This window comes from Neopsephotus bourkii, unplaced genomic scaffold, assembly GCF_033783945.1.
Source record: "Neopsephotus bourkii isolate Nb327-2 ecotype Australia unplaced genomic scaffold, CSIRO-AGI_Nbou_v1 NB_1792, whole genome shotgun sequence".
Classification (NCBI taxonomy): Eukaryota; Metazoa; Chordata; class Aves; order Psittaciformes; family Psittacidae; genus Neopsephotus; species Neopsephotus bourkii.
The window spans coordinates 13,224,668-13,248,387 of NW_026902266.1; the positions used below are offsets into that span (position 1 = coordinate 13,224,668).

General features: G+C 40.0%; 1 protein-coding gene and 1 long non-coding RNA gene across 10 annotated transcripts in view; one reads left to right on the forward strand and one right to left on the reverse strand.

Annotated features, from left to right (window-relative positions):
* The first annotated feature begins 676 nt into the window (after positions 1-676).
* The window catches only part of TEAD1 (TEA domain transcription factor 1), a 162,687-nt gene continuing 139,643 nt past the window's right edge, over positions 677-23,720 (forward strand). For 2 of the 9 annotated variants that reach the window (XM_061380373.1, XM_061380372.1), the window contains exon 1: positions 688-910. The gene's annotated coding sequence lies outside the window, so the exon portion shown is untranslated. Of the gene's footprint in view, positions 911-21,983; positions 22,110-23,720 lie in introns of those variants that run through there. The other 7 variants (XM_061380374.1, XM_061380377.1, XM_061380368.1 and 4 more) reach the window with 6 other exon arrangements.
* LOC133206481 (uncharacterized) lies at positions 14,828-21,828 on the reverse strand. The gene is made up of 3 exons (XR_009723788.1): positions 21,756-21,828; positions 17,222-17,458; positions 14,828-15,992 (listed from the first exon to the last, which is right to left on the reverse strand). It is a non-coding gene; the product is annotated as an uncharacterized LOC133206481 (long non-coding RNA).

The following is a 23,720-nucleotide window of genomic DNA, read 5'->3' on the forward strand; positions in this document are numbered from 1 at the left end:
CGGATTAAAAATAGGCGCGGGGCCATAAATAGCCGGGGCGGCCCGGGGGCAGCGGGCGAAGTTTGCCGTTGGAGTGCGGCGCGCTGGCGGTGCGCGGAGGGGGGTCGCGGCGCGGAGGTAAGAGGGGGCCGCGGGCGCGCACGCTGTGCCGTGCTGTTCCGGCCGCAGGCGCTTTGTGCGGTGGGGCGGGGGGTCGGTCCCGGCCGGGGTCGGACCGGGGGGGGGCCGGCGCCCCCGCAGGTGCCGGGGCAGGCGGGAGAGGGGCCGCAGTAAGGGGGAGAAGTTGTTTCCCGCGGAGTTTGTGCCGCTGCGGGGCCGCGGCCGGAGCTGCAACAGGCGGCTGCTGCCCGCCCCGCGCCGCGCCGCTCCGCTCCCCCTCGCCGCTGCTCGCACTTAGTTGCCTGAGTCACCGCTCTGCGGCCGGGCGCGCACACACACACACACACACACACACACACACACACATACACTCACTGTCTCAGGCGCGCTCACGCACACACACACATTCAAGTGCGCACCGATCCTTGGCATTTTTCACATATTTTTCCACGAGAAAGAAGTTGGGAGCAGCCCCGGGCTCGGCGCAGCCACTCGCAGCTCTCAGGAGCCGTCCCCCGGCGGTGCGCGCTGCCGAGCGGCCCGGCCTGGTGCGGAGCTCCGCTCGGTTCGCTGCCCCGAGGTCTGCTTTTCTTCCCCCCATTCGTTTTCCTCTAAAAGATGAAAGAAGGAATATCCTTTTTCGCTGCTTCTTGTCCTTCTCCAGAGCTGCTGCTGCCGCTGCCGCCGCTGCTGGTTAATTGCACATTCAAGTGGAAAATTTTCGGGAGTCAGCAGAAACATTGTATCCAAAAAAGACAAAGTCGCAGTTACACCACCACCGAGGAGATTGTCTCTGGAAAACTTCCTTTCGGTAGGAACCGCAGGGTTCGGGGTTGTTTTAATTACGTATCGGTAACGTTTTGGAGAGATCTATTCTACAGATGTCCCCAGTGCTGCTGCGGAGGGCCGGTTGCAGCCTTTGTTCGCAGAAGGAGCGTTTTCAAAGGAAGTACACTTCTAAGGGGGAGGGAAAAAGTTATACAGTACGGCTTTTGTAACAGAATTAAAACAAAGCGGCCCCCTCAAAGCAGCTAAACAAAAACCACGAGGAGAAATAAAGCGAGAGAGGGGGAGAAAAAAAAGATATCTCCATTTTTACCGAGTAACCAAGTTTGCGCTCCTACTTCTCTTGAACGTAATCCTAGTCGTGATTTTTCTTCTCTTGAGATCTGTTTTAGTTTGAATGGTGTTACGGTATAAAAATATTTATGAAACAATGAAATACCAGCCACCCACGTTTCTCTGGAGAGTTGTTAACTTATTAGAAACAAGTGCCTGCCTTTGATAGGAAGAAATGAAAAGTGACCTCCAGAAGTGCTGCAAAGTTAGGAGCAGTTCTGTTCTATGCTTGCTGAATGTAAATGGCTCCCAGTATTTTTTAACTGTTGCTGAGCACCATCTGGGAAAGAAAGGCCAAGAAACATCAGATTGCATTGGCATTTTCTGTCCTGAAATAGTATATGTAAGAAATGTAAGCTGAAATGGCAGAGCCTCTGGGAAAAAAAAAAGTACCTATACAGCTGTATTCCTATTTAACAGAAGCATATTTGCTTTCCCTTAGTGCTGATAAAGTTTAGAAATACAGTATTGCCATTTAGCAGTTTTACAGCAGTAGCTAACCTAATAACAGCAAAGTTTGGGGCTGTATGGCTAAAATACTGTTTTCTCTACCTGAATTTTCCGTTTTTATGCAGTACATCTAATTTGGAAATCTCTGTGGGAATGCCTCTTGCAGGAAAATTCATGTAAATAACTAAGTGCTACCTGCAATTAAATATGAAAACAGAAATGATTATAATGACATTAGGGCTTAATTTAAAATCATGTAGGGTTCTTCTTCTAAACCTATATTGGGAATGCATGTCTGTAATGTATGTTGTATTCTGTCTCTATAAATAGTTGGGGAATACCATTACAGAGATATTAGATTGTACTGATGGTAAAATGGTGCTATTAAAAATGACACAGACCTGTATATTAAATTACTTATGGGGGCGGGAGGAAAGCTTGCATGTTTGTATATTATGTATATTTATACACACATATGCATACTTTATTTGGGAAAAGAAATACAGGAATCAATGTAATGAATGTTCTTAAAACAAAACTGCAGATTTTTATATGTGGGTTGCATTTTGAACTTGCAAGTTTTTTAAATCAACTTTTTGAAATTATTTTCTTTCAGGGTAAACTTTTTTGAGTTACATTTATTTTTCACCTTCATGGTAATGCATCCTTTTGTACTGCACTGGTTTCTTAATTAGGTGATAAATTATTTTCTGTGCCGGTAGGGGTAATTCTGCATTTTATCTGCTGCAGGGTTTTATCAGCTGACCAAGTAGAAATTTTGGGTGCAAAAGATTTATTTCCATTTTTCCTCTCCATAATCTAGAGGTACCTTTGGAAAGAAAATACTTTATTGCTAAACACGTTACGTGTATTTTGAGCATCAATTTTACATATGCTACTTTGGTGAAGTAAATATTATTAGCCTTTGAGTGTAACAACAGCTCTTGAGATTCAAATTACAGTTTTATGTTCTGTACAGTTTTAGTCCTGAGTGGGGTGTACACGAGTGATGAAGCAGAGGGAAAATTCTGATTTGACCAGAGTCCTGGTAAAGACAGCATCCACATAGAGGAGTCTTAATGAAACAGCTAAAAAAGAACAACAGAAACTTAATTATGAACTAGACCCGCCGTGAGTTTCCAGCTGAGAAATGATAGTGTATTGTGATGTATGGAGATGTGTGAGCATATGTGTAACATGTTTGGTATAATTTGTAACTAGTGTTTTGTTGTTGTTGCTGGATGGTGTAGTGGTTTTGGATATTGTTAAAGTGGTTTTTAGGCTTTCTTTGTCCATGCCTGAAAAAGTTAAGGTCAGTGAAGTCACACGCGGGGGAAAAAAGATTTCTTCCTTCTTTCTTTTTAAACTACCTTTGTAGATCATATTGTAAGCAAATTTTCAGGACATAGTATAGACAAAAGGGTAATAAGGACTTCTGGAGGTACAGAAAAATCCTTGTGTCTTTCACCTGGAAAAAAAAAAGTGAAAGATAAAAATATGTAATTATGTATTGTGATATACCTGTCAGTTTTCAATCTATCAAGTAGGATCGTTACACTTGTTGGAACAGTTTCCCTAGAAGTAATCTGATTTTACTGGAAAGTGCCTAAGATTGTTTCCAAAACACAACGATTCTGTGTACAGTTCTGAACTTGTGTGTTTGGGAGAAGGTTACCTTCAAACATTATGTTTAGAATACATGGTTTCTGACCATATATACACATGCATATGTCACTTTTTATTTGGTATTTCTTCATGACATTAATATTAATGATACATCCTTCCAGAGGTTGTTTAAAAATTGCCTTTCTGAAATTATTCATTTAAGAAGAAAAGGTTTGCTAGATACAATTCTTACTCAGGTTAAAGTGACTGGGATGACTCATAGGAATAAGCATTTGCTGGATCAAATACTAAGATATTTACAGCATATGCTTAATGTACATGGTTAGTATGATATTTAGCGTCTAAAGAAGGACATGGGTGCTATTCTGTGTCTTTGATTAAAAAGAATAACAGATTTGACACACATGCTTTTAAATTATTTTTTGCATGGGGTTTACATTCTGCTTTGCTTGTAACCTGTCTAAAACTTGCAGGCAGATTTCTGTCAAAAGTTGGTCACTCATTCCATTTGTGCGGGTGAGGTGAGGGCTGACTTAAAAATCTGGTCGAAATTCAGGTTAATTCCATTGACTGAATATGGCCTGTTGCTGTATTGCATTGCCTGTAATGAGGATGCAAATCAGCCCTTTAAAAAGGATTTTGAAGTCCCCAGTTCATCAGAGACCTACTTTTGCATGAGAGGTATAGTAGTTGCTTATTTCTGGGATTTGAGATTTAATTACTGTTTTGTCACCACGCTGCACTTTGTCATTAATGCTTGCCTCAAGTAGGAATGTTTTATATTCCTAAACTACAGTAATTCACTCTTAAAAGAATAATACTTTAAGTGAGTCCCCACAACGTTTCAGAACCTGCGAGAGGTAAATCGTCTCCCTTGAAAGAAACGGCTGTGAGAGGGTTTGTGGCAGTTTAAGCAAGTACTGTACAATTTAAATTGTATCCTGTGATGTATGAACGCATTAATGGCATTATTTATGATAAGGCCAACCGACTCTAAGCCACACTGAAGACACATTTTTAGAAGAAAAATCTCTGCAATAAATTCCCATTTTATAACCATATCTTGCTTTCTATTCTTGCACAAAACTTCTTTTGACTTTTGCAAGTGGAACACGGATGGAATAATATTTCCTGGAATAATTTTGTGTTTGGTTTTAATGATTGCTCATTTCCAAAACATAAGAGAGTGAAAACTTGCAGACTTCAATCCTTTGAGGCACGAACTTCAGATCTGCTCCTTCGATTTGTCACATAAAACTCAGATAGGACTTTTCTAACTTAATGACCCTTTTCTAATACCCTGAACCTTTCTTATTTTTCTATGAAGTCCTGATCCCGCTGCAGTCACTATGAGCTTTATCTTACTATTGGTAAAGCCAAAATTCCTCTCTGTATTGATGCAGATTCAGCAACTTTTGTGCTCTATCGGGTTATTAAAGTTCCACCAGAATTACATTGATTTTAAAATACAGGGACTGAAGGAGTAGGGGGAAGAAAGAAGGCAATGAGCCTAGGTCAGATCTGGCTCCTAACAACTAATTTGAGATATTCTACACAGGAAGTCTGTGAATGTCTTGGCATAACCCATCATGTACTGTATGCCCTTATTTGTTAGATGATTTTTTTGTACATATGTGAAGAGCGTGATGAAAATCCGCAGTGTGTAAAGGCTTTATAGGTGCTTCTCTGGCTGGTGCAGGGCTGCAACCCCATTTCCTAGTCCCTCCAGCTTGTGCCTGTTTTTTTCAGAGGCAGCCCGTTTTAGTTTGGCTCCTGTCCAGTTGAAGGTATCACCTACAACTTTTTGTTCCTTGTCTGCTAGTCATTGTTTACTGGAGCAACGTGATTATTCCCTCTGCATTCTGGTGTACCTTTCCAAATAGCCATCTTAGCTTTCCAGCTGTTACTTGCTCTTCAGTAAACTTTCAAATCAGAGTTTGTCTGTGTGGCAGCAGAAGCACATGAGCACAAAACACAAGTTTATTTGCTAGCAGGTCAGAAGGTAGACTGTGAAATCTCAGTGTGCTGGAAGGAAAATTTAGGATTATGTGTAAAACTATTAAAATGCTATTGACTGGGAATCTAAAACAATGACGAGTGCTGTTGTTTTTACAGATACATGAACTGAAAACTGCTGCTAATGATGGGAAATGTTAATTATGTGAGAACATATTGAACTTATATTCTCTGGCATGAACTTTTTTAAATGCATCAACTGTGCTGCCTTTTATGCACACAGCTTTCTAATTATCATAATTCAGTTCAGCTCTGGCTTTTGGAAAGAGTTCAAGTGCAATCTCAACTTAACATGAAAGGAGGTTTTTGGTTGGTTTCTTTTTTTTTACTGAGAATGTTCAAGAACAATTGGAGAAGATAATCTAAAAATGCTACATACTTAGCTGGGTATAAGTCAGAAAATAAATATGTTCCCATTACTGCCTATCAAAGCAGAACAGATTATTAGAACAGCAAGTTATCTGTTTTTCTTATTATGTCTTTCACACTACTAGAGAACACAACTAAAAGCACATTTTCATAATTGAATACCGTAGACCATAATATATATTGGTTGATGGTAGTTTTTATTTTGTCGATTTTTTAAATGATTGAGTAGATTACTGTGTTGTTATTAACAGATTTTTCCTCAAATACTAAGTGGCAAAGATTTCATTTTCTTAAATTAAAAGACAATTTATTAATTTTTTTAAGTATTAACTGATTGTGTCTGTAACAAATTAAAGTCTCGTTGCAAATGTTCCTTATCAGTCAGTATTCACACCTTGTCTTCAGGAAGCTTGAGGAGGTTGTAAATATGAGGTTTTTCTAAAGCATTCAAACTTTTTTCCTTTTTTTTTTCCGCCTTTATTTTTTTTAATGAGGAAGAAATAAATTTCATTTAACTTGCTCTCGAATTATCCTTTCATGGATTTCTCTTTTTTTTTTTTTTTTTTGCATGTGATCAAATGGTTGGTTTCTTCCCCCCATTTTACTCAGCTTCTAGCTGAAAAAGAAGTTTTTTTCCTTTTCCATACTTGTCTTTTCCTCTACTACAGTACATGCTACGTTTCTAAAATGCAAAGAAAGCCCCAGTGAAACAAAATGACTTCATTTGAGCTGGCACTTAAAAGCAGAATTCACTTCCATAGTGCTGAAATAAAAGAAGCCAAGTGTTTTAAATAGCCACTCCCCTAGGCCAGAATGTTTTTAGAAGAGCTCATTGTCTACATTTGAGCTGTAGCAGTATGCCTGCCTCTGTTAAATCTCCTGATCCAGACAGCTCGGTTTCTGAAGTTGACATCTGGTTTACTCTTTGTTCACCTGTTTAAAAAAAACCCCAAAAGCAAATAGGCAAGTGTGCCATTGCCCTAGAGCTCTGCAAGAAATGAAAATGCTCTTGACAGTTTGTCAAATAGTGCTTCCAGTCTAAGGCTGCAGTAGCCTATTGTTATGCGAGCAACAGGCAACAGAAGTTGTGGCACCATATGGCTAGTATATGCTTCAGATAAGCTATCTGTTAATTTAGCTTATCAGTAGTGTTTTGATATGCTTCATGTTTGAATCACCAACCAGTATGGCTTTGGGTATTTTTGGTGCCAAATTATTCCTTAATGTTATAGACATCACAGTTATTCCCTTGGTGGAATCTCTTGCCATTCATTCACCTCATGGTGCTGTGAACAATGGTTTTTATTTTTGGAATTAGCTGGCTTGTTTTTTTTTTTCCTCTCCATGGTTGTCTTTCTGTTGGGAGATTATAATTCAGGAATGACATTTTGGTTTTGAGGGGAGAAAATGTCAGAACAGACTTTGGATGGAAAGGTAAATTCATAGAGGTTTAGTGGATTAAAGCCTCTGTTATGTGTGTCTCAATTAAAAAATATGCAGTGTTTGGAGACATTAATTAATGGGAGAAAGGAAATTTTATTCATATTTAATCTACCAGCACCATGAGCACGTGCTTCTTTGTCCTCAAGCTGGTTTACAGTTCAAAAGAAAAGGGAAAACTGCGAACAGTTACTTTTGCAGCATCTGATTTTACCTTTCTTCTTAAAAAAAAATTACCTTTAAAATAAATTGTGTCCAAGTATCTGCTCTCAGCTGATCTTTGAAGATTATTTTATTTCTTCTTTCTCCACAATCAACTAAAAGCCTTGTAGAAGACTTGAAGTTTCAATGGAACTTCCTTCATCTTTCCCCTACACTTGCCTTTCTTGGGCTGTAATTGTTTTGTTGCAGGAAAAGTATCAAACTATAGATACAGGCTTCCATTCAATGCTGAAGTGATATCCTTAGGGTTGGATCCGGCTCTGTTGCTCTCTGACCTTGCAGCACATTCCTCTGTGTCTTTTGCCCTGGAGGCTGTCTTGCTGTTCCTTACAGGGAACTGCATCTGTCTCTGGTTGCTCCGACCCTCCTTATTCCTTGGGTATGCACTTACTTGCTCTTGAGCAGTGCTTGATTACGCTTTTTGTTTCCCACCTCTTGCTATCCACCTTGCCAGGTCCTCCTTATCCTTTCTCTTCTGTTGCTCATGGATGTGTTCTTGCTGTTGGGTCCCTTTGCCCATCCCAGTCACCACACTGCTTCCATTTCTTTCTTGCACTGGCTTTTGGAAAGAAAGAACTGCTTGTACTTGTACAATGCCTTCCATGTCCAGGATCCTTAATGGCCAATAAAAGAACCAGATTCTTGGTCAAAGAAATTTACAATCACCTTCTAAATTTGTTTGCTGGTGCCACTTTTATAGTAATGAAAGAAGGTCAAAGAGAAGAAAACTTTTCTCCTGTCCCTTTGGAACAGAGTAATATGACAGTCTGGAACAGTGGCCGTTCTTTAGCACCCCACTGATGTCCATGCAGATGAACTGCATGGAAAGATGCAGGAGCTGTCAGAGCACCTAGAGGCCACCCAGGTGGGCATTGAAGTGAGGGGTGATGCTTCCACCTTGCCTCTGTGCCCAAGCCAACATGGGCACCTGCATCAAAAAAGAAAGGTTTTCTGCTCCTGGCTTGTCGTCTAGGGCTGCTAACAGGGGCTTTTAGTTTCTCTGCAGGGACATGAAATGCTAGCATCTGTCCACTTATTGCTGTTTGAGCGTCACCTCAATTTTGAAATCTGCTTTAAATTCAGATTTAGTGTTCGAGTCCTTGATGTGGCTCGTGCAGTTGGATGATAATAGCATTTTTGTCTCCTGGCTCATTGCAGATTAGACCTCTGATCTCTCATTCTGGGGTGACTAGGGGAAGGTAAGAGAAGAGGCTGAGAAAGGAGAAGTATTGAGGCTTCCAGTTCTCTGTGACGCATGTGTGCATCTTCTTTATAAGTAATTTCTTACAGCTTAACTGTGAGATGCAATTTTTAGTCCACTATTATGTATAGTTATCACCATAATGAGTATGGTTGTCTTTGGACTGATGGGCCCATTAAAACATGACAAATGAATGTTTAGTACAGTAAGATGCGCCTTGCATATGGTCATGGGGTTTGTTTTTTGTTGGGATTTTTTTGGGGGGGTGTTTGAAGGTTAAACTTCGGAGCCTGTGAATTTTTAGTTGATTTGGTATCAGCTCAACTTGTGTTTCATTGGTTCCAGTCATTGTTTTGGGATAGAAATCCATAGCTCCATATAATGTGCATTTTGTTTTTGAAATTGACTGTTATTTATGCATAGCAATTTATTGCTCTGCTTCTTGGCATATTTACTATATGCTTACTGACCAGCTGGAGATAAGCGGTTGAAGGGGGCACATTTGAAAGACAGTTTTAAAATATGCGGCTTCCTGTTCTAATTCGCCTTTGATTCTAGCTTTAGTAATATTCTTTGTTGGTGAAACAATGATCCGTAAATAACTTTATCTTCCAAAATCTCTGAAAACAATACAAAGAAGTGTAAGGGGTAGTAGAATTGTCATGGTTCTTGGTTGCTTGGAAAATTAACTAATATTTGGGCCCCTGAGATTTTGGAAACAAATTAAAGAACCCTTTCTGAGGTAGCAGGCTGTTTTTAATGGGCCTTCTGTATTAAGGAAAGTACAGTATTGTAGGTTATTTATTTCTGGGCATGCAGTGCAGGGTGAAGAGCCTGCAATTCAGCTAGCAATGCTTCTGTGCCCTGAGGTAAACTCTATTTCACAAAGGGAATTTTGATTATGGTCTACTGCTCTGTAGCATAGTGGAGGCTTCAAGAGGCAAGTGGTAAATGCTACCAAAGAAAAGCTGGATTGGAGCCACTGACGTCATCTAAGTAAATCTCTTGTAGGACTATAGCCATAAAATGACTGCCAGCCACTGAGCGCACTTTGGCCTTTTCTTGTCAACTGTTTTAACTGCTGGGGTTTTTTTCTTTCTCCCCCCCCTTTTCTCCAAGCAACATGCATTTTTTTCTCCTCTTTTTTTGTGCTCGTTGTGCACATGGTGAAATATAGAAATGCTAGCATCCCCCTCCCTCCCCGCCACACTGTGCATAGCGTGTGAGTAGCTGCAGCTTCCAGTTCAAAAAGTAAACCAGTACTTTTCCATACATGAGCCTAGCAGAATTAAGCTTCCACCACAAGCTACTTTTTAGGTGCAAGAGCCTTGGCAGTTCAAGTTACAGCATACTGATGAGATTTGTGTTGTGGGCAAAAAGCATTTTGATGCACTGGAGGGCATGCTTCCCTCTGGAAGAGCTAAACGCGTAAAAATGGCTGGGTTTGAATTCTGAATGAGCACAAAATACATGTCTTTGTGTTAAAATCCAGTGTTAGTTCTTGCTTTAAGACTGATCTCTGCAGGTCCAGTCACTCCTGAAACAAAACTTTCCTGTTCTTTCAAACACCCAAATCTATTGTTACCAGCTGTTTTGTTTTTTTGATACTTGTAATGCACAGCTAAAGAAACCATGTGCGTTAACAATAGGATTCTCTAGAACTCATTGATTAATATGTACCAGTACATATGTGTGTACTTAAGAGCACGCCTAAAAATGTAATTGATATCCCACCTGTCCTCTTGAATTTCAGCTGTACCGCGACTGCAACAGAAGTACTCAGGTTTTGACAGTAGATTTTGAATTCATTGTCAACATTGTCTCAAAATGAATTTCCAGGAAGTCTAACATACTACTTTTTAAAAACAGACTGCACTGTACAGCACATTTACAATTATTAGCCAGTGTCCCATGACAATGTTTACTTGATCTATGTACTTTTTTACTTTAAAAATTAAGCATCGCTGTTTTTGAAGTTTGAGTCTTATGATCAGAAATATATTAAAACCAGTATCTTATCCATGAATCATTAGATGAGTCAGTTCCTGAAACCACTACAAGCCTCACAGTTCTTGGCTACAACTGAAAGCAGGAAATCCAGGCTTCAATAACTTCCTTTCCCAGTACTGGCTATAGCAGTGTTAGTGGTTAGTATATGCTGCTTTTGTAAGCAATAGGAAGATGTATGTCTGAGGAACAAAGGCACTCAAGTCAATTTGCTGAAACTGTTTATAATTTGTGGTCTCGATCTGAATGTCAGGCTATATTGCCATATACTACATTCTGTGCTGCAGTACATTTTCCAGCAGCGATATTCAGAATATGAAATAGAGGGAACGCATTAGGGCACAAGTCTTGGACAAAACCCACCTAATCAGTTTACCAGAAAACATGGAGATATTTTAGTGGTAACATCCAACTCCTGAAGAGGAATAGGAATAAGAACTGAAAACAAAGGAGTAAAATTAAAGTGTTTGTTTAGCAGTTACTTTGTTTTATGCTTGTGCAACAAACTATTTTTATTCTGCTTAAGTGCTCCAAAAGGGCTTGAAAAAACCCAACCCAAACTTGGAGCTTGTAAAATAAAAACACATGATTTGTTTTTCAGTCTCCTTTTTTTGTAGTGAAAACTGTTTGCCTCCTCATAATCAAGGACACATTGATTGTCTCTGTGTCACTGGAGCATTGTTGGCTGCAGAATCTGTCTCTTTAAATGTGGAGTGCCTGTACACCATGACATCTGTGTAAGGGGATGCAGTATTTACACTTTTGAGCTAACTGGGCCAGATTCAGGTTTGGTACAACGTTGATCTTAATGTGTTTAAGCCTGGAAAGTATTCAACACTTTTTCCTTAAATATTATGAAAGATAGTTTGGTATCTTGTACTTATTGCTTGGTTAATTTAAGTCTCTTATTAATTAGCAGCACATAAAAGCCAAACCTACCTTCTTTAATTATTCTTTTTGTTCTTCCCTCCAAAAAATCGTTTGTTCATAACAAACTGGGGAGAACACAAGTATTGAGAGTAATAAATCAGATACTGTGTTAAAAAGCTACCTTTGACAGCATTGGGTAAACTGTATATGCAGTATTGATTAAAAACAAATAGAGAGCTCTTAATTTAAACAGGCAGAATGGTGATTGCACATTAGGCAACATCTTTTGTATTGGATAATGTGTGAATTGCTTTAATAAAGCAAGCTACAAGTCGGATTATTTCTTAGTTGGTGCAGTTCAGTGTTGGTAAATCGACCTTGGTGTAATGGTCATTTAGAGTTTTGGAGCCAAATGACTGACACATGTCATCCCATACTGATGTTCACTGTGGTGCCGCTTGAGTCATGTGTTTGTCCGGCAGTACAGAGGAGGATTGGGTGGGGGAACAGGCAGCTAAGTGGTGAGATCTTTGCATGTGGAGACCCATATCCATAATAGACTTTTCCCACCTCCTCTCTCTGTCTATGTAACTCTGTGCCCATGGGAAAGACCTAGAGAGGGTCAATCCCTTGCTCAGACAAGGACATTGGAGCTTTTGAAGGACTGTTTGACTTATGGGGGAGGTTGTCCTTGAGGGAGAGGAAGAGGCACTTCTCTCCTAATTGACATGTTTGCATCAGCACAATTTTCATGGACACTCTTATGATGCTCATGCCAACTGCTTTTTTTCCCCCACAGTGGGGCTGGTAGCATCGATTCCGGGACAGGCCACTTGGTGTGTTTTGTCATAATGGAGATGTGCCTGAGGTGCCCAATCTCTTGCTGGGACTTTTGGCGTGGCAGCAAACACCCAAGCAAGCTGCTTTGTGGACTGGGGAGGGATTGAGATTTGTCTTAGAATATTCAGTGGGATGCTTATTGAACCATGAAGGTGCAGATAGCATTCAGAAAAATGTAAACAGAGCAACTGCAATTCTCACAGCACCAACACCTCTGGTACAGGAAGTTTGTATTGCTGTCAGGTTTTGATACTAAATTTCTTGAAGTACCTGCTGCTCTGCTTCTGGAGGCAAGTCTGTATCACGCAGGGGAGCTCAGAACAGTCAGGCAGAGATCTGTGCCATCAAGCTTGTGCAGTGCAGAGCATCATGTGAGCAGAGTGGCTTGGACTTAGCAGACTGTAGCTATATAAACAGCTAGACTGTTTTGGAGGCAAGCTGGCTTGTGTCAGCCTACCTTCTCTGTCACATTTAAAGAAAAAGCAGCAGCCTTTGAAAGAAGGGCTAGATGCTTACATCCAGGAAGGAGGCTCCTGGCGAGGCATGGATCCTTTCTTTCTTTCTCTTGCACAGCTTTAGTGGTGCTTTATGCAAAGATGCTGTGCTGAGCATCAGCTGTTTGTAGGAGAAGCAGCCTCACTCAGATGTGTCCCCTCTGCTATTGGAACTAGATGCTGATGCTTTAGAGACTTCAGTGTTCAGCATCACACCACCCATTGTGGATTTAACTCACTGCATTGTAATTAACTTATCATAATAACAATAATTATAATAATTTACTTACTGAAATAACAAGGATGATCTCTATGCTGCTTCTGCATGCTGCTTTTGGGACAGAAATATTTCCTCTTGTTTTCTGTTTAAGGGAAAACTTAAGCACTTTAGCAGTGGGAAAACAGCAGTGAATTTTCACAGGATCAAAGTGTATGTAAAAGGAATTGTTCATGTTTATGACCATATGAAGTGCAATTTTCTATTAATTAATGTTAAACAACTGATTGTTTAAGAACAAACAAAAGAAACCTAAAAGTGGATTAAGCATCTGAAAGTTTAGAAACCAGTTATAGTTGTGCTTGATTTCATTTGTTTCACTTGCAAAGAAATGTAAATGATGTAATAATGTTTTCCTAGTTGAACAGTCCTGAATATGGGAATTGTAATGCATAAGATCTGGAGATACATTTTGATCAAGTTTATTCACTTTAAATGTGTATGAACTGAACATCTTTGTATTACTCTTGATCAGAGAGATGTCCTGTTGCTCTAATGTGGATTTTGGTTTGGGATTAGAGGCCTGGGGCTTTGAATTGCTTGCTGTCTGTAGACCTAGTCATCAGTGGCTAGTGATTGATTCATTAATTAAAATCAATTTAAATGGATTTGTAAGCCTCATGTAACAGATTATCTTATTAGCAGCATGAGAAAGGCACTGTGATCTGCAAGGAATGTGTCGCTTTAGACAAAATATAGCACAATCTTTATGGGAGAATTTAATGAATTCCTGTTGCTGTAAGTGATCTGTGCAAATGAAAGAGCCTTGCTTAAATCCTGCGTTTAACAGACTCTTCTGGTCAAACATGGGGTTTTATGATTTTTTTTGTTGTGAGCCTCCTCCAAAAGACTTGACTTTAATCTTGTTGTGTGCTTGCATGCATGTGCGTGTGTTTGTGTACATATTCATGGTCACAGAGACGCGTTAAGTATTGTTGAGCTTCTGCTATATTCTGATCTTGGAGATTGTTAATTTTTTCTGTAACATCTGCTTTACCCCATCTAAAAATATCTGCAACAAGGAAAATGATTTTATAAATTACCGGGAACAAAATGAAAGAAAGAACGTCTAATGCTGTTTAATCCACGCTCCGCCTGCTCAGCAGTACTGTCTGGAGGAGAGGCTTTGGACAGCTGGAGGGGGCCACGCGGGCAGAGGGGAGTTCTGGCAGAAGTGAAAGTGTTGAAGAGATGGCAATAAAAGCTTTCCTGGCTGGGAGAGGGGAGGCTCGCCTGTCATCTTTACATTCATTTTGTGACCTCTTTTTACATCAGAACGTAAAGGCAGTCATTCCAGGCATCTATGTGTGTTATTAAGCTCTGTGATCAGGCCTCAAGAACATTTAAGCCAAGGTGTCAACAAAATCAATGGGAATTTTGAATTTAGTTTCCAGCAGAACAGGGTTGTTACCTCCAAATCGTAGCCTTGCCCACAACATTTCAGTAACCTCAGTAATACGTGTACTCTCTATTCTGGTTTGTAACCCATGTTTCCACAGGAAATGAGATTTTAAATTCTGTATGCTATGTTGTAGTGTCACTTTACACATTTCTTCCCTAGTTTGTGCTCTCTGTGCATTTATGATTAGGGAGCAAAGTGAATTATAAGATCCTTTTTGCATGACAGTGAAGCTAGAAAAAGAAAAATCTATGAAAACAGGCAGTAGTAAATGGTTGATATCAACTAGAAAATTTTAGCAATCTTAAAATAACCCCACAAACCAAAACCACTACTAGCTCTGAATTGCCTCAGATATTATCCATTCAATGTGTAGGCAATTCTTCACAGCAGAGCATTGTTGATGAGTTTTGTTTGTCAGATAATCTTAAAGTTATTGGCAATATAGGTTACAAATCTTTAACCAAAAGTGTTTGAAAATGGATCGAATTGGTAAACCCAATTGTAATGGGGTTTTGGTGAAATCAAATGCATTGCCTGAGACATGTGGAATTCGCTATGGTAAAAAGCTTTCTCATTGCTTGTAGAACATTGAACAAGATGTCTGGAAAATGAGAAGCTTTAAAGTGAGTGTAATACCTTACTCATTTCATTCGCAAGAAAGCTTGGTGGTGACCTCCAGTTTACTCCACAGTTATCTCTTGATAGTCTTTGTGTGTTGTCTTTGGAGGATGGGTGATTCACCTCACCATGCATGTGGGTAGGCTGCCAGCCTGCTGCCTACTAATGGCTCCAAGAAATTTGAAGAACAACTCACAAGTGCACAAGGACAGTGTAAACTATCAAAACAACAGCTTTTGTGGCTCCTCAATGCACACGTACACCATTCAAGAAGCCGATGCTACTTACAGAATCAGTCCCTTCTCTGAGTCTGCACCTGGTGCAGATGTGTTAGCGTGGAGGTTTGTGGCTCTGTCCTGCTAGGTCACTTGAGTCTGGGAACTTGGAAGCTAGCATTACAATCTTGGGCGTGACAAGTTATTTCATTCTGGACACAGCCTGTGAATCCAAGGAGAAAGTGCCCTGACTTACATTAGCTTTTATTAGCATGCCTATTTGAAATCAGAGTAGTCATGCAATAATTACTTAGTGAACCCTTTGGTTTGGAAAGGAGCAAGGAGACTCCTATACATAGAAGAAATGTGCTCAGTGGTAGCATTTTCTTAGAAATGAGAGGAGAATAAAGCAGATGTGGTAGTTTTGGCTGGAATAGAGTTAATTGCTTCATAGTATCTGGCATGTGCTACGTTTTGGATTTGCCAGCTGGGGTTAAACCACGACAGCAGGACATAAGCAGGATGTAGCTCCCTCAAAGTGGCAAACCTGCAGAGAGGTAGAAAACGTAGGCCATGATTACTAGTCCTCACTTCTAGTACTGAATAGTATATGGAAGTGTAGTCCTTTTCTTCAGCTGCTTCATTTTACACATCCAGTTCTTCAGATATACAACCACATTTTCAATTAATTGACCTTCTTCAGTTTATTTCTACCATAGGGTTCTGGCTGAAAGGAAAAGGACATCGGTGAATAGCTTGTAAATAGCATACTGCATAACCCTGCCATTATGATGACTTCAGGGAATATTTTCCATTCCATGTTTGTCTATAATGTGAATTTTAGTCACATTTGTCTTGTATTAAGGCTGCAAAGTTATTTTGTATATATGTCGCAAACCTTGCAAAATGTTTTTTTGTCCTTGCAAATTATAAATAGTTCAGTTGGCTCAACTATCCCTTTTGTAAGCACATGATTTATTTTTTTTATCATAAGACATAGTTATGGGGCAGTGTTGTGCGAAATGCAATTGAGTTGTACAGTAATAAGATTTCCATGGTGTTCTACGAAGGTCAGTGGTATGCAATTAATTGCTGGACTGATGATGGGTGCTGGGTAGGAAGTGTTGCTGCCCAGACACTAAATATAATAATTAAGCTCAGGAGTCAGTATTAAAAGCATGGAAGATACATGACTCTGTCATTAACACAGAATTTGTGCTGATATTTGTTTTAACAATACTATGGTAGATGTAGGCTCATGCCTTAAAGGTATGCTTGCAATTTATAGTTTGCATCTTCAAAGAAAGTGTCTGTTCTCAAGCTTGGGGTACGAGGTCCAAATTAAGAGGGCTGGGTACTTAATCTGTTGCTAAATTTCTGGTGCTTGGTAAGTCAGTCTTGCCAAAGAAAGTTTCTAGTTCTTGCTATGTTCAGAGGAAAGCTGCGTGCCTTTGAAAGGCTTCCAGAGGGGGATCCTGGCCTTTCACCTTCTGTGGCTAAACTGAGGTGGATGGCATCTCCCTTGTCTGAACAGGGAAAAGTAGGAGTTTACTCAGGTGGGGATAAAGTGTCATTAGGTATGGAAATTTGGGTGTGGATTTGAGCATGTCTTTCAAATGCCTAGGTTATCTCTGCCTGGTTTTCACTCTAACTGCCCTTTCACAGCCTAATGGAAGTATCGCTGGTCAAAGGAGGGAAAGTTTTGCAGAATGAGGAAAAAAACGTATTTGAAAGCTGCCTACTTTAACTGCACCTGCTGCAAACTCTTTGGTTTTTCAGGCTCAGCAAGGTATTTCTGGATCTTACTGAAGAGTCCTCAGAAAAATTGTAAGAAACAGTCAAAATGTTAATGTTTATTTTCTCCCTTTTTACAATACAGTCAAGCTCCCATTGCATTTAATTCTGCTGCTGTGCCGTGAGGCTGACTTAGACAACTGGAAAGTGTTTAAAAAATACCGTGTGGTAGATTCCAGTGCGTGAAACTCTTGTAGCACACTTGTTATGGTGTGATGCAAACACGGCATAATTGCAAGGAGCACAGACTGAATATTCTGCTGGAAGAGGCCAGATTGAACACCAAATGTCATAACTGTGAAGACTGGGGTGAAATCTTGGCTCCAAAAAAGTCAGTCAGAAATGAATGGAGTCTTCTCCACTTACATTTGCATCTTTATTTACAGAATCTTTTACTCACTGGAAAACAGAGAAAGAATTTAAGGAAAATTCAGATTAAAATTTGTCAGCTCATTGTCTGCTCCAATTTTAATCAAATAGATTTACTTGAACTCATAGCCCTCTTTAGACACACTGTGGAAGATGAGAATTGCTCTTGTTTCTCCTCTGATTTTAAATGTGCACATTTTAATGGAGGATCGGTTGGTGTTAATATAAAAAGGACAGTTTGCCTTGGCTTAGTCCATCCTTGTAAAAGCCGTGACTTGGAAATAGGAGAATGGCTCCTCATGGAATCCTGCTGCTGCTGAAGGCACTGAAATGTGTTGTGAATCCCTGTGGCTGAGTGCTGTGGGAAATCATGAATTAATGTTTCAACATAAGGTGCAGAAATGTTCATAGATACTTCAGCGGAACAAAAACTTTTTAAAGCGATGTTTTCAAGGATCTGCCGTTCCCCTTGTGGGCTAAACCTCAGTGTGTAAAATTGCTGTAGATTCAAAACACTCACCAGCCCACGTTTAAAGTCATTGGATTAGAGCTCTTCTAATCTGGTGATTTTAATGTGCCTGGGGATTTTTGTTTTTTTACGGCTTCTGGGAAGAAAGGTGATCATATGATTAAGGCATAAGTCAGGGGGCAGAGATTTGCATTTGGTTTCTGGGGCAGAGTTGAGTGAGGAGGCTGGGAGAAGTATTCATTGCTCAGATTTCTAGTGTAGGGGCAGATGGGAGAAAAAAGAAATCAAAGAAAAATCGATTCAATGCATTGGTTGTGTGAGTTAATATTTGCAAAGTCTTTTTATATACCTATGTGGAAAGTGCTGTCAGTGTAAGTGATTGTCTCCGAGACAGTGATTTCCCTACTTCTTTGCTTTACACAATTTTCCGTAATTGGCTTGGAGTGGTGCGATTGAGTGTAATTAAGTCTCATAATTAATTAATATGTGAAAGCCTACGCAAAAGCAGAATAAGTATTTCACATTTCATGATTTGTTCTCTTCTGTAAAATTAGAGTAATAATACCTTGTTACTTAATGCTGTAAGCAATAATTAGGTAATAGTTATAAAGTGCTTTATTATGAAAATGTATGTAAAGAACCATTTTTAAGTGGGGAAACTAATGCATAGGTCTCAGTCCTTGCAAAAAAGCTGATTCTCCTCTGAAGTAACATGCTAGGTCTCAGTCCTTGCAGAAAAGCTGATTCTCCTCTGAAGTAACATGCTGAAACTGGTGTATCCCAGGACCAGAAGAAATACCGAGTCAGTATTTAAGGCTGCTCGCAGAATGATCACAGCTTTTTGAAATACTCTTGCTCAGGACTTGTCTTTTTTGTTTTCATTTTAATTTAAGTAATAGTTTAAAAATCCTTAATTACAGGTGTAATAACAGTGATTTTTGACTTCCCATTACACTAACAGCCACTAAACAGGCAAAACGATCACACATAATTTAGGACATAACATCTCTGAGTTTGTGATGAACTATTAATAAACTGCTTTCATCACGTGCAGCAATTCCAGATCTGTGAGGATAAAGCAAGTTACAGAGCCCCCTTAATCCCTTTCTGAAAATGACCTGCCAGCAGCTTTTCTTTCTTCTTTTTCATTTGTAAAATTGAGTACAGGTATTGACCTGGGCGTTCACTCCACTGATTAAATACCAAGTGTAAACCAAGGGCTGGCTGCAAATGTCTGTCCAGCAGCCTGTGTGGAGGAAAAATCACATGTGCTGCCTGTTTGGCAGATGCATCCACAGGTGAACAAAATGAGGAATGAGTCAAAAGCAGCTGCCCTGATGACAGCAAAGGTCAATAGGTCTCTCCTGGCTTGTATATTTCTGGGAATAATGCTTGGGCTAGGGATGGGCCATCAAAAATCTCGTTCTGACTGCTCCCTGGAAAGGTACTGAAAGCCATGAATCTTGGCCAGAGTAGTTGGAGCTGAAGCTTTTCAGTGAAACCGCAAATGATATGGCCAATAAGCCAAGAAAAGGCAAGCAGTTCAAAGCCATGCCTAGACCATACTTTCATCTGCTCTTTGGCTTTAATGTACCAGCTCTGCAAAACTGAAGAGGTGCAGGGAACAACCCCAGAGAAGGAGGAATGAACCTTAAGTAATTAGCCTTCCAACTACACAGCAAACAGTATTTGTGCCTGGCAGGAGTCCAGGCCATCAATACTACGGGTGAGGATCTGGTGGATGACGCTTGCTTTAAGCAGTCAGTGACAGCCTTGCCTGAGTGGCTCTTGGAGTTGTTCCCTCACAGATCACTCATGGGACTGGTCAGACAGTGGCGAAGCGGTTCACTTTGTAACTCCCAGCACTCTGGTAGTATCCTGAGTTAAGTGAAGTGGTGATACATTAGCCTACTGCTAACATCAAAAAGGAACCTTCAGAACAGACTTACTCTGGGGAATGTAGGAAGGGTATTTTGGCATATGTCTTCTGTAGATGTAGCAGTACTGGTATTTAACTGGTTTAGATGTAAGTTTTGGAAATGCATAATCTTGTATGATAAAGTTTGGCAGAGAAATGCAGTATTCTCTTTTATTGTTAGCTACATCCTTTTCCTGTGAGAGCTTATGAGAATGTTTTCATACTTAACATGTTTCCTTTCTTCACTACAGTTCATCTGCCAATCTGACCCTCCCAAGGAAAGTAAGCTGGCTGTAATCATCAAATAGATGAGGGGAGTGTCATCAGGAAAAGAACAGGCAAATATAAGGTCTAACCCTTTCTGCAGAACTCGATTTGGCTCTGTAATGCAGAAGGTGAGAGTCAAAGGCCACCTGTGTATCTCCACACCACAGTAACAGACATCAGAAAAATACACTGTCCCTTTTGTAAACTTCTTAAGAGAACTTCAGAGCAAACTGTTGTTTAGAATGAAGCAGTGGCAGCTGCTGCATAGCTAAGTCTGCAGTTGAATTGCCATAGTATATGAGCCTCTTGCTGTGCCCCTCATAAAACTACCCTGAAAGAAAAGTCATATTTATCTCAAAAGTGGCAGGCTTGGCATGATGCCCTGGTAACTTTTTTTAGCCAACCTGAAATGAAACTAGCTCACCCTAACTCTGATAGATTTGAGTTCACTTAACCTCCTTCTGAGGGAGGCTGAAAGCAAGAAGGAGTGGGGAGAGAGGATTACGTACACTTTTTTATGTTTCCCTGGCACATTTCCACTACCCCACATGAAAGATCTTTTTAAAATCACACTGAAGTTTGAAATATATTAAATAATTAAATTAAGATTGTCCATATTCAGTTTTGGCTTTGCTGAGTTTAATGCAGGAATCAAATAACTACTGGAGACGTAAGAAAAACAAATGCTTGGCACTTTTCCCTACAAGGCTGAATGTGAGTCAGTATCGAAGAAGGCTTCTCAATGGAAAATGAGAAAATAATCTTAATAAAAAATTCAAATTATTCAGATGAGCTGCTTGTAAATTACATGCATAAATATAGTAGTTGCCACAATGAGAAACTTCTCTAACACATTTTGGCAGACATTAACTTGAAAATAAAGACTGGGAGATAATTACTGTTATTATTCTTATTACTACTACTACTGTCGTTTTGCTTTGTGCTGCATTAGCATTAAGAGGCTATGAACATCCAAAATCCAGTATTCCAGACTCTGCTCTACTGTAAAGACATGTTCCCAGCTCAGGAAAGCTTAGTTTTTAAATGCACCAGACCAGGCACAAGAGAAGGTCTCAGGCAAGGGAAGCTAGGAGTCTTGCTCAAGCCCCGCAGGAACTTACAGCAAGACCAGGGCTTAATCCTGATCTGCTAAATTCCAGTCCAGCCTTCTAACCAAAAGCTGCATCTCTCATGTAAGCCTTTTGAATTCTCCTTAGGGGGTGTGGCTTTGAATTTCTTCAATATCTAGATAAGGTATTGACATGTTCTTAGGAAGGTTATCCTGCAGTCCGGGTAAATAGATTTTTTAGGTCATGAGGCATTAGGATGCTTCATGATGTTTTTAAATCCCCTACCTCCCTCCTTCTTATTTTAATAACGTCCACTGGTTTAATTTTTATTTCCTTTTCTGAGAGGCTGCACCCCCCTCTCACAACTTGTCACACATCATGCAGTGTGGAGGTGCAGCATCCAGAACCAAAAGAGGAAATGTGCTGATTTTGGCAGTTGACCAAAATGACCTCATTTCTTTGCTATTGGAAGTTTGTGCACTTTTCTGGCAGGCAGCACAGCTGAAAATATGATTGCCTAGTTCCTAGCATGTCTTCATTGAAGAAAATGCTTGCCAGATACTTAAATGCTTTATACAAATCCCTCCTAGTAGCAGAACATACCTGATAGACACAGGCAGCTGGACAGCCTGGTCAGCGGGAGCAAGAATGGGACGATTGGGTTTAGAGAGCAGAGAGAAACAGGACAAGCTTTACAGATGAGGTCTGGAGCTTTTAGGACCCCACAGGTGCATGTGAGAGAGGGGCAGTGACCTCACAGATGGGGGCTCAGGTTCTATTGCTCTGCTCACCAGGCTGTAGAATGTTTCCTGCCTCTTCACAGTGCGTGGTCTGGCATCCTAGCAGTTGGGCTGCTGGTGAGCCATCACCCAACATGAAACTGTGAGAAATCTTCTTTTGTCAGAGCATGGCTGCCTCCCTCTCCCTAAATGAAGCCTAAGATCGTGGAAACTTCTGGTGAGGGATGCAGGTGTGTTGCTAAATAAGATTATTGTAGCTTTATGTTTGTGCTTTGGCTTGCCCAGAGGCTGTGATGGGAACAGAGCCTGGCAGTGCAAAAGGACACAGCAGCCTGATAGACTGATTCAAAGGTGGCCTGCAAGAAAAATCGGAGTTATTCAGAATTTTAATTGAAGAGTCAGGTGAAAATTAAGTCTTTACTATTTAAGTTAAAAAAAATAAAAATATCCTGGAAGTGGTTCATGATTCCAGGAAGAGAAAGTAATAAAAATCTGCATAGAAAAGTAGCTATCTAGATTTGAATGGTGATTATGCGATTGTATCAGAGGTACAGATGTTTGTGTATATTGTAGTCTCCTAGGAATATGTAAGCTTCCCAGAAGAACCTGACTGCAAATCACCAAAATCTCCTTTTACTACTTTCCACTTTTCTTGAAAATGTTTTGGGTGTCTTTTGCATCAGAAGGGGATGATACTGGTGTTTGAAGGTTTGGCCTTGGAGAACCTAAGGGCTGCTGAAATAATGTGGTGAAGGAGTTGAGCAGCAGCAAAGGGCCTATTTGCCTTCACTTGGTTAATTACTTCTGTAACAGTCTTCTTTAGCCCAGCATGACTGATTCTCTTTTTTTGGTTTATTTTGTGAGGATACAACTTTTGGCAACTCGCTAACTATTTTGATTATTTTTGGAGATTGAAAATAAAGTGACAAAAGCAAATCAGCAGACCTGCAGGTATATTGGTGGACCAGTATCTTGTATGGAGCTCTTTATGGGTAGACCTCCAGAATCTAGTTGAAATACGTGAGAACTCCTGCATCACATTGAACAAGTAGTCTATAGTTGTCTATAATTATATCAGGCTCTTTCTAGTGAAGACACTGCAATAAGACATTGTAGCTTTTGGGATGTGAAACAGCTTTGTCATGATATTTGTTCCACTGTAGACACATTTTTGAATTCCAATAACAGCTTCTTAAATATTGGTTAGATTAGACGTTAGCTGTTCGATTATACAATTTTAGATGTAATTGTAAACAGATAAAAACCCCAGCTAGGGACTCAGGCATTTGAAATAACAATTAAAAAAGCCCTGCTCAAAACTGCTTTCAGATTAACTGCTAGTGACTGTGGATTTGTAAACTATATAGAAGCACCATATTTAAATAAGTGATTTCTCATATTGCATGCACCACATGATATAGCTATGTGACATTTTTAAAAGAAAAAAACCCCACCAGATTATCTTTGACTGTATTACCAGATGGTGTGTAATGAGCAACTATATTACAGGTTATGAAACATGACTTTCACTCCTAAGTAACCTGACTGACAAAACCTTTGTGCCTTATAAAAACAAGATACTCAAGGACTGAGTGGATGGCAGAATTGTGCTTTCCTACCAGCAAAAAATTCCCGTTGACCAGGAAACAAGTTCATACGTGTAGTCAGAGACAGAAGCATGCAATCAAATGAAAATATTCCTACCTCGCTCTTATTGCTGTTTGCATTTTTCAAACATTAAAACCAAAACTGTTGTACAGAAGGCACTCTCCCTACTAATGTAGTTACATTTCATTAATTGTTGTAACTTGAACCTTGCTGATGCTGA